We start from the raw sequence: 12,438 nt of genomic DNA, 5'->3' as shown, positions 1-12,438 counted from the left end.
ATTCCATTAAAATGCGGATAGACGCTAGAACAGCGTCGACTAACACTTTTTAACAATTTAATTTATTTTTCAGCTTTGAAGTAGTTGACACCTGGAGCTACTCAGTTATCCAACACACACGATAATTTTGTCATTCGGAGGCCATATGTAACTGAGTGATTAACGTGCCGAGTTGCGTATCGAAGAGTCCAAAGTACAAGACTCGATGACTCTGAACTGAACACGTTCCGTCGTTTCAGCCGTGGAGACTTTATAAAAAAAAATGCGAGTTAATCCTATTATTTGGTTCAAAGTCCAGGACAAAATTCTTTTAAAAACAGGTGCTTTTGACTGGCTACCCTCTGAGCAGTTACAAAATTAACAATATTGTAATTTACTTCATTATCACTAACTCGCGTAATCATTCCACATTCATTTATTTACATGTACAATGCCAAGGAGTTGTGTCGCTATGGGATTTACATGTGCGAAAGGTAGAGGAGATACAAAAATAGGTTTCTATCGAATATCAAAAGAATCTAAAAGAAGAGAAGTTGGCTAATAGAACTACCAAGAAGAGAATTTTTTGAAGATCGTAGTTCAATCACCCATTCATAGAACGTCAGTATGGTGTGATAAGTGACTGTTGGAAATAAAACTTTTCATTGGACAGTATTTGATGAACGTATAAATACTTTAGTCTTGCTGTACTCTTGTCAAAAATCAGTAACAACGGTTTCATTGCAGATCTACCTCCTAAATCATTAATTATATTTCTAAGTTCTCACACAATACACACTTATAATAACAAACAGTTATTCATTCACAGTTATTATTACCGTTCTATTAACAAAACATCCGTCGTAGACTCGTCACAATACTGTAGAGTGTAGATGGAAAGACGTTTTTTTATCAACAAGATATTTGTATTATTACCAATCAAAAAAGAGAACAAGGCACAGTTCAACGTGAAATATAGTTTTCGTTAAGTTTAACACATGGTTAGCCTGAAAAAATAAAATAAAAATAGCACTTGTAGTGATAGTTTCCGCAATAAAAGTACCAATAATAAAAAAAGTGTAACAAAATGGCACTGAAAGTAATACCATTTCTTGACAAAAAGATAAGAAAAGAAAACCTGTGGCATTATAATTTGTATACAAGGTCTGTTAAAAAAATACGCGGACTGACGTCATAAAACAAAATGTACTTTATTTAGAAGTTACAGGTCTGGGACCCCTTCAAAGTACTCTCCTCCCCAACGCACACACTAATCCCAACGGTGTTTCCACTTGTTGAAACAGTCCTGGTACGCTTCTTTTGTAATGTCCTCCAGCTCCTTCGTCGCATTTGCCTTAATCTCGGGAATCGTCTCAAATCTTCTTTTTTTCAGGGGTCTTTTGAGTTTGGGGAACAAGAAAAAATCGCAAGAAGCAAGGTCAGGTGAGTAGGGGGGGTGGGGAAGAACAGTGATCGAGTGTTTGGCCAAAAACTCACGAGTTCTGAGGGCTGAATTTCGCAGCAACGCGGTGCATCTTCAATTTTTCGGTCAAAATCTCGTAACAAGATCCAACTGATATCCCACACTCTTCAGCAAGCTCCCTGACAGGCAGACGTCGATTTGCTCGCACCAGGGTGTTGATTTTGGCGACGTGTGGGTCGTCAGTTGACATGGAAGGACGTCCAGGACGCTCATCATCTTCAATGGACTGTCGACCATCCTTAAAACGTTCATGCCACTTGAAACATGCCGTACGCTTCATAGCAACATCACCGTAAGCCGTGTTAAGCATAGCAAAAGTTTCAGTCGCAGATTTTCCAAGTTTAACACAAAATTTCACAGCAAATCGATGCTCCTTCAGGTCATTCATTCTGAAATCCGCCAAACGAAAAAATTGCACTTCACTTAAAACCGCGTAGCTAATACACAAATGAAGATATCTGCAATCGGGAAATGGCGTCGTAATCAGCTGATCTGTGCGAACCTAGCGACACCAAGCGGATTCCCCTGGAACCAACTGGAGCCGCGCAATTCAAACAGTCCGCGTATTTTTTGAACAGCCCTTGTATAATAAAAAAAAATCCTTTGCTTGCAGTATTACAGGTGTCGTTTAAATATGCTGTACACTTAAACAATTAAAAGACTTCAGATAACCACCAGCAGGAGATGTTTAATAACCGTAAGGAAAATATTATTGATTTTGATAACTTTGTTCAATGAAATGTTTCGTTTTTATAGATGGCGCTAAAACCCCACTACGTCTTTACCATATTTCATTTGTAAATTCTGAAAATATCTTCATCGTAATATCGGTTCCTTGAAAGGAATGATGAGAGAATCTTCAATGATAAACCTCAACAAAAAATTACAATAAAAGTATAGATTGCAAGATCAAAATAATGTAAACTAAAATAGTCCTTTTTTATTGTTATTACTAAACCTATAAGTTTGTGAAAATTGCTTCATGGTATTTTAAAACTCAAAAACTGAATTTATTTTGTGTTGTTTTATGAACAACACGATTCTCAAGTGTTGGATTAAATATTAAAGTTAAAAAATATGACTTCGGTAGTAGGAAATGTACAGGTCTCTAATTGTTTTCAAAAATTTAATTACATGATTCTATATCTTGAAATCGATGCAGCTTCAAAGTTTCTCAGTACATAATACTGTGATTTTTAAAATTATTTTTGTGTAATGTAGAATTATCCCTCTAGTGGATATTCTAATTCATTTTCATTTTTCTTGTGTTTCAAACAATTCAGTGAATGTGTTTATATCTGGTGAAAATTGTTTGTTTGTTTACTTTAAGTTAAGCATAAAGCTACACAATGGGCTGTCTGTACTCTGCCCACCAATGCTATCGAAACCAACTGGGGGGGCTTGGTGAAAGAAAGAGGTAGTTATTTCTACTCTTTTTTCTTCTATTTAATTATTTATTACTTAAAAATTACAAATATTCTACAGTATCTATATTTCTCGTTATTATATAAAAGCATACTAAAACATTAGTTTAGTTAACTAAATGATGCGATATTCCAAAAAGCACCTAATCAAAATATAATTTGAAAGATTTGATGAAATATTTTACGTAATTACAATTTAATAACATACAAGTTGAAAACATTAATTATCATAACAAGTGCACCAACGTCGTGTTTAACATCAAAACGTTTTATTTTCACATATTTCAAATAAACAATGAATTACGAGTTATTAATAATAATTATAAGTTCATCGAAACCAATGTCATCTGTGTAGAAGTAAAAAGGATAAGTTGCTTATTTTTAGATGAAAGAACCATTTTTATCTTTAAAAAAACAAACTTGAGACGAAACAGATTAGGGTCTGCTGCAAGTTGCCAAAGGACTGGAATTTATCCAAAAACGCATACCCTGGCAGCAAGAAAGCAAACTAACCAGTTTAATCTGTACATTTACTGCGCTTTTCTTGATTTACTTTCTGGCAAGTGGAAGCAACATGCGACATTTAGGATACCAAAAGGTTAGGTTTCCTTTGTTCTCTCAGACAAGAGAATGATATGGAAACATTGATGAGTAAACAACGTATTTAATGCACATTTCTGATCTTTATTTACTTTCCTGACTGCTTGATCAAAGGTAATTTTTTTTAATTACCTTTTTTCTAATATTTAAGTGCACATCAATAACATTCCAGATGACAGATTAGAATAAGTATACATATCACGTAGAGTTTGTACTCTTGTGAAGTAGATTATAAAAGAGTAAAAATAGCTATTCCTAGAAACTGTTGAACCAAGACTTCATCATCTTTCTAGCAAAATAGTCTAAATAAAATTTTAATTAAAATTGAGAGACAGACTAAAGTTTTCGAAGTGAATATGGTAAAGCCTAAAAATTCTATTAACAAAGAATGAGCTGGCGTTTTTTTAATTTTTTACGAGTCAGTTTATTGTTTTTGTTTGTTTGTTTTTTAAATTTCGCACAAAACTACTCGAGGGCTATCTGTGCTAACCGTCCCTAATTTAGTAGTGTAAGACTAGAGGGAAGGCAGCTAGTCATCACCGCTCACCGCCAACTCTTGAGCTATTTTTTTACCAACGAATAGAGCGATTGATCGTAACATTATAACGCCCCGACGGCTGAAAGGGCGAGCATATTTGGTGCGACCGCGATTCGAACCTGCGACCCTCGGATTACGTGTTGAACGCCTTAACACACTTGGCCATGCAGGGCCCCAGCTTGGCTCTAGAGAAGAAAAATATATGACACAGGAAACCTTCCAATGTTTCTGTTCCTCTATCTTTCCTGCTACACATAGGAATTCTATTAAATTTAAAAAAAAACGTACGTATCCAACGTAAGCACACCTACTTTAATTAAAAGTTATTTACACGTCTATATATTTACATATGTCCCCGTTCTTTCTCTAACTTGTGCTGAAATAACGAATGAAGCTTTTGACTTGAATGAAATGATAGATCAATGTATAATGAGTCTATTTGAGATTATAGGATGACACTTCTGATGGCTTACTGAACGATATTTTTGACTCAAAGGATACAATATATTAATAAATGGCATTTCTTACTTGAAGGGAATAGAGAACTAATATAGATGAAAGATTAAAGGATTGTGTTGAAGAAAATAAGGAATTAATGCATGGTATTTTTCACTTGGAAGTGGTGAGACATTACAGGATAATGCTTCTGAGGGATTAACTGATGACACTTCTAACCGGAAATAATGGATTAATTGATATACTTCCCTCTTAAAAGAAATGAAGAATTAATGGATGGCACTTAGATATTAAAGGATATAGTTTGTTGATGAGACAAATGTCTGTTTTTCAATGATATTTCTATTTTCAAGGAGAAGAAAAATTAATAGATGAAACTTCTAATTTGGAGATAATGAAGGGTTAGCAGATAAATTTTCTGTCTGTTGAGGAATTAGTAAATGGCATTTCTTTACCGGAGATGATGATTCATGATTGACATTTTTATTTTGGAGAGGTTAATAGATGAGAACTTTCGACTTCGGTCTTTGAACAGATGAATGTTTAATAAATGGCACTTCTGACTTAAAGATGATGGATAGTCTTCCATTTGGAAGAAATTTGGAAAAGGGGACATTTTTATTTTATAGGAAATGGAAGATTGACAAAAATAATTGCTGCTTTCTCAAGGTTAACATATTAATCAATAAAATCGTTGCCTTGCAAGTTAATATAAGTTGATTTAATGTTCCAAAAATGAACTGTTGACATATTTTATACAACTGTCTTGCACAGAATGAAGGATTTAATAAATAAAGGATAAATGAAAGACATTTCCTTTTGCACGCGATTAGAGTTTATTGAATGTTATAAGTGTAAAAAATTAGGGAATAATAACTTTTGTCACGTAGGTTAGGAAACAGTTTTAGATAACATCTTCCTTTCTACAGACTGGGTTACCGTATTTCATGAAACGAGCCGTTATTTAATATATCGTTCTCTTGAACAGCAAGTGAAATAAAGAAATATCACCGCTGTTTTGCACAAAGTAACGTATGCCATTTCTGTCTTGAAAAACTAATGGATGACTCTACTTTCTTTCAAATGATAATGTTTAGAGCTATTTCTTTGTACAAACAAAAGATAATGTTATGATATTGTCTTACCCAGGATAATGAATAATATTAATGTCTTACACGGAAAGTCAAGTTAATCAATAGAGAATATTGTTTTGAACGAGATGTGAGGTTAATAAATAAGATCACTGACTTGCACAGGGTGTGGTATGATGAATTGCACGGGATTTCGTTTTAATATTTAGCAATGATATATGTGTTTACTGTGTACTCAAAATGTAATGGAAACACACCTTTATATCCATATTAATGTATATAATATTATCCTTCTAAATACGTTAAGTTATTATTTTTTTTATAAAGTTTTCCTCCAGGAATTTGATATGTTTAGACTTTTCTTAAGTTTTCTTAAAAGATTAGTCAAGGTTTTCACAATAAAAACTACTTGGAACCAAAAATACTAACCAATACCTAGCAACTTAAATTCAAAGTGAATTGTTTCTTTAATTAACAAACAATTAAAGACATTTCTAAAACTGAAATAGGTTTATATTTTTACTATTTTTTTATCAACATTAAATGATAAGGCTGAAAGAGAGAGAGCAAGAGGTGATTTGACATCATAGTTTCACGAGGTGCTACTTGAAAAGCGTCGCTAGAGCGCAGATGACTCGTGACAATTTTCCTGAATGACTGAATGCATCGCTTGTAAAAATATTTTGTTATCACTTATGTTCTGGAGATTCACGAAACTCCTGAAAACTGTTGCATACGAAAATCCAACAAATAGACAAGTAATATTAAAGCGCTACAGCGGATGATCCTTTTTAAAAAAGATGTGTGTGTGTGTGTGTATTTCTATTTTTTCTTAATTTTTCAATATAATAAGACTGATTTGATATTATGTTATACAACGAAAAAGAAACTAATGTTTACAAGTGTCTATGATTTGATGGAAGGAAATGGTCTAACGCTATCTCTTCCATATCGATTCACATGGGCATCTCGAGACAGTCTATATGTCAAAAACTTGAAATAATTTTACAAGTCATTTATCGGTTTTATATTCATGAAGTGTTTCTTTACAACTGATTTACGTTTCGTTAAACTCCTAAAATTATCGAATGAAACTAAACATCTTTGTGCGAGCTCAAAGGGTAGTGAACGAAACAGATGTTCGTCTGCTTCAGTTGTGAAAGGTATTCATGGGTATGCTTCCACTGGAGAGCGACAACTTTAAACTTGACAAGTATAGCATCTTAAGAGAATCAATCATTAATATATAATACACTCTTACAAATGATATATAATCAGTGAATTTTGTCTTTAAACGTACCCTAACGGCACAAACACCCAAACTAAATTTTAGCATTGTTCGGAAACAGATCTTTTCACTCAGTAAACAGCTTAATTAATGGAGTTTTTGTGATTGTATAGTATTATACTATGCAGACATATCTACAATTTTATCTTTAAGTTTTTGTTTTTCTCAAAGACGTATTCATGTGTCCTGTGAAAAAAAAGCTAGATTTAGAAAAATCATGATATACTGACGAGCTATCTTAACTTCTTCTGTCACCAAGGTTCTAATAAAAGCTAGGTGTTCATTTGAATGTTGGCATGAAGATTGTGGTCTTTCTTCTATCCAGCTTTTACAGAGAGGAAAAGGTAATTTTCCGTGACATCTTAAACAAAGAATTAAATGATAGAATTTCCTTGGCGTAATGCTTTGCATTTTACAAATCCAAAATACTAGTTTATATCAGATAAAAATCAAACACAATGGTAGTTATAACTGATTTTACTTGATTTTTTTATCTATATATTTTTTAAGTACGTCTAGCTAGTTTCTAAACTGTCCCTATTCGTCTCCAGTATTGTTTCTTTTGTCTACATATTTTTGAAGTACGTCTAATTAATTATAAAACTGTCTGTCTCTTTTACCTTTAAAACTTTATTAATGATGACGAATTTTCAATTTCCTTTCTCAAAATTAGCATAAAAGGCTAAGCTTAGTATCAATTTGTTTGTTTGTTTTGGAATTTCGCGCAAAGCTACTCGAGGGCTATCTGCGCTAGCCGTCCCTAATTTATCACTGCAAGACTAGAGGGAAGGCAGCTAGTCATCTCACCCACCGCCAACTCTTGAGCTACTCTTATACCAACGAATAGTGGGACTGACCGTCACATTATAACGGCCCCACGGCTGAAAGGGCGAGCATGTTTGGCACGACGGGGATGCGAACTCACGACCGTCGAATTATGAGTCGCACGCCTTAACACGCTTGGCCATGCCGGGCCTAGGGAGTATCAAAACATATACGTTACAGGATATACCGAGTATGTCAATATTAGTTCTTGTTTTTAAAACTTTAACATTTGTGAGACATGATACAAAGATCTTATCGGTTAGTGACTGCACGAGTATTCAGTAATTAGCCATAACTACTTATCATGCACACAAATAAAGAGATTACGTACACATTGTCAATCTGTTCAATCACACTGTACGTGTAAGATTTTTTTGGTTTTATATCATGATATAGGTGACACTAACTTACATCTGTTATTTTAATCATTAATTTCAAATGTTTTGTGTGTTTTGGAGACACTCCAAATGAAAAGGCGATCAATGAGCATCTAAAATCCAATCACTTTGGAGTGGTGATTGTATGTTCTGTTTATGGGAATTATTATTATGTGCCAAAACATATGATTGAGCACATCGATATTCCCCAGTTATTTCTCCGTTGGGCTGTTGTTATTCTAAAGAAACATCAACATGTTTTTTTTTAAACCAGGATCTGTCCAGAAGGTGATTAAGGTGACGGATATTCCGTAACTAAAGACAATGATTTTGCATGATCACTTGTTTTCAGGACTGTAAATTCACGAGAAATAGAATGCCATAAATGTACATTTAGCACTTTATATCATTATGTATGATGAAAGAGTTAATAAACACATTTTATCTGAACGTTAAGGTCATAGTTCAGTGTCATATCAAATTCGTTCATCAGCTAGTTAAGCTTAATTTAATTTCATAATGTCTAGTGGATATAAAATATGTGGACTACAAAACATATTTTATAAACACTGTACATTAAATGTAGTCTAGAGTAATTACGCACCAAATCAATACTTTAAAATAATCAAATCGTGAAACCTGAATATCAAAAATTACATTTCAAAACATCTGGTATTAAACACAAAGAGGCCCGGCATGGCCAGGTGGGTTAAGGCGTTCAACTCGTAACCTTAGGGTCGCGGGTTCGAATCTCGGTCGCACCAAACATGCTCGCCCTTTCAGCCGTGGGGGCGTTCTAATGTGAGTCAGTCCCACTATTCGTTGGTAAAAGAGCAGCCCAAGGGTTGGTGGTGGGTGGTGATGACTAGCTGCCTTCCCTCTGGTCTTACACTGCAAAATTAGGGACGGCTAGCGCAGATAGCCCTCGAGTAGCTTTGCACGAAATTCAAAACAAACAAAAACAAACAAACAATTAAACACAAAGAATCACGGAATAACAATAATAAACACACACAGCAACATGAAAGCCATGAATTACGTTGTAATCAACTCTTGATGAGTTTAGAATTGTTTTCACATAAAGTTACGCAAATAAACTGCAGTATCTAATCTAAACAAGAAAAATATAAACTATCTAAAACTTAAAAAAACATTTAACTCTCACGCGAATATTATAATTATAGAATAAATATATATAAAAAATCTTCCTATGATTATATTAAACGGTACTCAGTTCATTCCAATTTCAGTTCTTGTATTCCTTTCCACCACGTGTAAAGATCGTGTTAACGTCGTTCTTCTGACCAATCACACAGAACTTTGTCTTAAAATTTCGACCCTCAAATGTCGTTTGTTTCATGTTTCCACTTGTTGAAATAACCGATTATCTTAGTCTGTGTTAAAGTAAAGAGGAAATGTATTTTAGACTTAAACTTGAATTTATAAGTGATATATTAAAATATTTTATCAATTTCAGTTGTGTAGGATCTCAAAAAAGGTATTATCATATGCCTCGTTAATTCTAGTGATTTGAATTGTCTCAAATTTTTGGAAAGCAGCGTTGTCCAATTTATTGTATTAGAAAAATATGAAAAAATACGTAAAAGAATAAAATATTGTTCTATAGTAAGCCTTAAGTTTTGGAAAAGTACAAGCGTTACTATATTTAACACGAGTGAGATGACTATATAGAGTTGAACAACTTATGGGTTAAACATAAGAATAAAAACAGAGATACATACAATGTTATGCAAAAGTATTCACCCATTTGCAAAGTTTCACATTTTGTTGCCGTCTGAACTTGCAACCGTGAAACATCCAAACAGGGCTTTATATTTAAAATCTACACAATCTATTGCAAACTGATAATGTTTATACCGATGTCGCATATTTTTTCTTTACAATTGAACCATTTTCGAAAACTGTACAATTATGAAGAGAGTGAAGTCAATCCCTGTGTTGAATTTTTTGGCCATGTTATTAAAAACAGACAGAATGAACAGAAGGACTTTAATGAACAGAATTCTGTGTACCACTCCAAAGTAGACTTAATGAAGTCGTGTGAAGCCATCCCTTTATCAAATAAGACACTATATTGAAAATCAGTTTTGTTACATTCTTCATTTTATTAGTATTTATTTTCTAGTAATAATGACAATCTTACTTATGCCAGTTATTGGTACTAGTTTTTATTACCACAAACATATGGGCTGAAAATGCTTGAGTCTCAATAATGCGGTTTATGAATCGTGAATACGAAACATGAACATGGAACGAAGGCATGATAATTTAATTTAGCTACGTATTCTAGTATTTCACAAATACTCTACTCTGTCATCACGTACATGAGAAATAAGCAAGAAAAGTAAGCTTATTAGCTGTGGGAAACATTTTCTAAGCGTATATTTATGATTTGATAATGGTATAAGCAGCATTATAACAAAAACTTTAGTCCCAATGCTAACAAAATAGTTTCGCTGTCGTTGTGTTTTCTTCTTATTCACAATCTGATGTTTATTTGTTTATGTTTAACAGATTTTTCTTTCACACTTTCATCACTGGATTTTTCACTTATACTTTGAATCCTAGATAAATATAACTTACAACACCAGTTAAAACTGTCACTGCTCTTGTTACTTTACAGCATACATGTAACTACCAAAACTAAGAAAAAAACTTTTATAAACGTAATACTAGAAAAATATTTGGAATTCTTTCTCCCCACCAATATTATACTATTTTTGTTCTAAAAACAATACCAGAACATTCACTCGTGATGTTTAAAACAGGCTAATATACAAGAACGTAAAAGAGTAAAAAATGTAAACATTTCACTCGTTTGCCCTTTACTTTAACCGTTTATCCTTTACTTTAACAACCGCTGATTTGCTGTTTTTCATGTTGTAACTAGTTTCAGTGTGATCGGTAAATCAAACATTTTGGTACACTACGGTACTGAATCGTACTTTGGATCAATAGAGTTTGACATTAATCGTATTATGCATAATGCACTTGTAAAGCTTTTGTTTGTTTGTTTGGGAATTTCGCACAAAGCTACTCGAGGGCTATCTGTGCTAGCCGTCCCTAATTTAGTAGTGTAAGACTAGAGGGAAGGCAGCTAGTCATCACCACCCACCGCCAACTCTTGGGCTACTCTTTACCAACAAATAGTGGGATTGACCGTCACATTATACACCCCCACGGCTGGGAGGGCGAGCATGTTTAGTGCGACGCGGGCGCGAACCCGCGACCCTCGGATTACGCCTTACGCGCTAGGCCATGCAGTTTGTGTATTTTAGTAATGCTGATGGGCTTGATATCACGGTACTTTGATTCTACTAAGGTAATGCACTTTTTACAATACATATAATGAACATAAGTGACATAGTGATCAATTAACAAAAGTATTGTATAAGAGGATTTATTTCAAAATTTAAAACTTTAAATTTATGTTAGTTTTTTTCTGTAGAATACGAAGGACAATGACCCCAAGCATAAATCACGTGTAAATAGATGTTGTAAAGTAATAATTATAAATATACACAAACTTGGAAGTAAAAAAAAAAACTGTTTATAACTGTTATTGCAAATGCGTTGTGAACAATTAAAGTGAGGTAGATTACGTTTTATATACATTTTAATTTGATTATCAGAACAGAAAGCTTGCAGTATATCGCTGTACTACTTGATGATCATATAGTTATATTTTTTTGACGACCAGTAATTTACATTGTTTTAGTATACGTATCAAAACATTTGTTGAAGTTTCTGTATACACAAATAAAGAACAAAATAATATTTTAAAATTAAGATTTTTACTCACATAATTTGAGAAGTGGCAATTTATACTAAAAGCAAGTCAAGTTTTCTTAACCATTATTCTCAGCCCAGAACTTCAGAGGTAAAAATTAAAACCCAAAGAAGTAGTTTGAAGAATTAGATAAAAAAGGACATGCCACACTTGCCGCTCATCCCAGAACCAAATTCTCACTATTTGACTACAACTATATTAGAGGCCAACTAGACTTCCGCAGTTGACTAAAGAATCCAGTTGGAAGTCGAAGATATTTCAAGACATTTTAGGACATTATCTGTGAGGAAATTGTACATAAATAAAAACAATTCGCTTGTTAAAGGAACACATGTTGCCTAATCTCATCAGAATAATTGATTAGTTGAGCATCCTTATCAGCAGCTCTATAATCAGACCCAGAGCCCCATGTCACGTAAGCGTACATTTTGTCCAATAACATTTCGTTGCTTTAACACACCTGGAAATCAAAATCAGGATCGCCTAAAAAGAAGCAACAAGATATCTAATTTCGAGTTCCTAAGAGCAGCTAAGCATTTCATCCAACTAAATTACCTCTAGTTCAG

Source organism: Tachypleus tridentatus, chromosome 1 (assembly GCF_004210375.1).
Source record: "Tachypleus tridentatus isolate NWPU-2018 chromosome 1, ASM421037v1, whole genome shotgun sequence".
NCBI classification, from domain to species: domain Eukaryota; kingdom Metazoa; phylum Arthropoda; class Merostomata; order Xiphosura; family Limulidae; genus Tachypleus; species Tachypleus tridentatus.
This window is presented reverse-complemented; position numbering follows the sequence as displayed.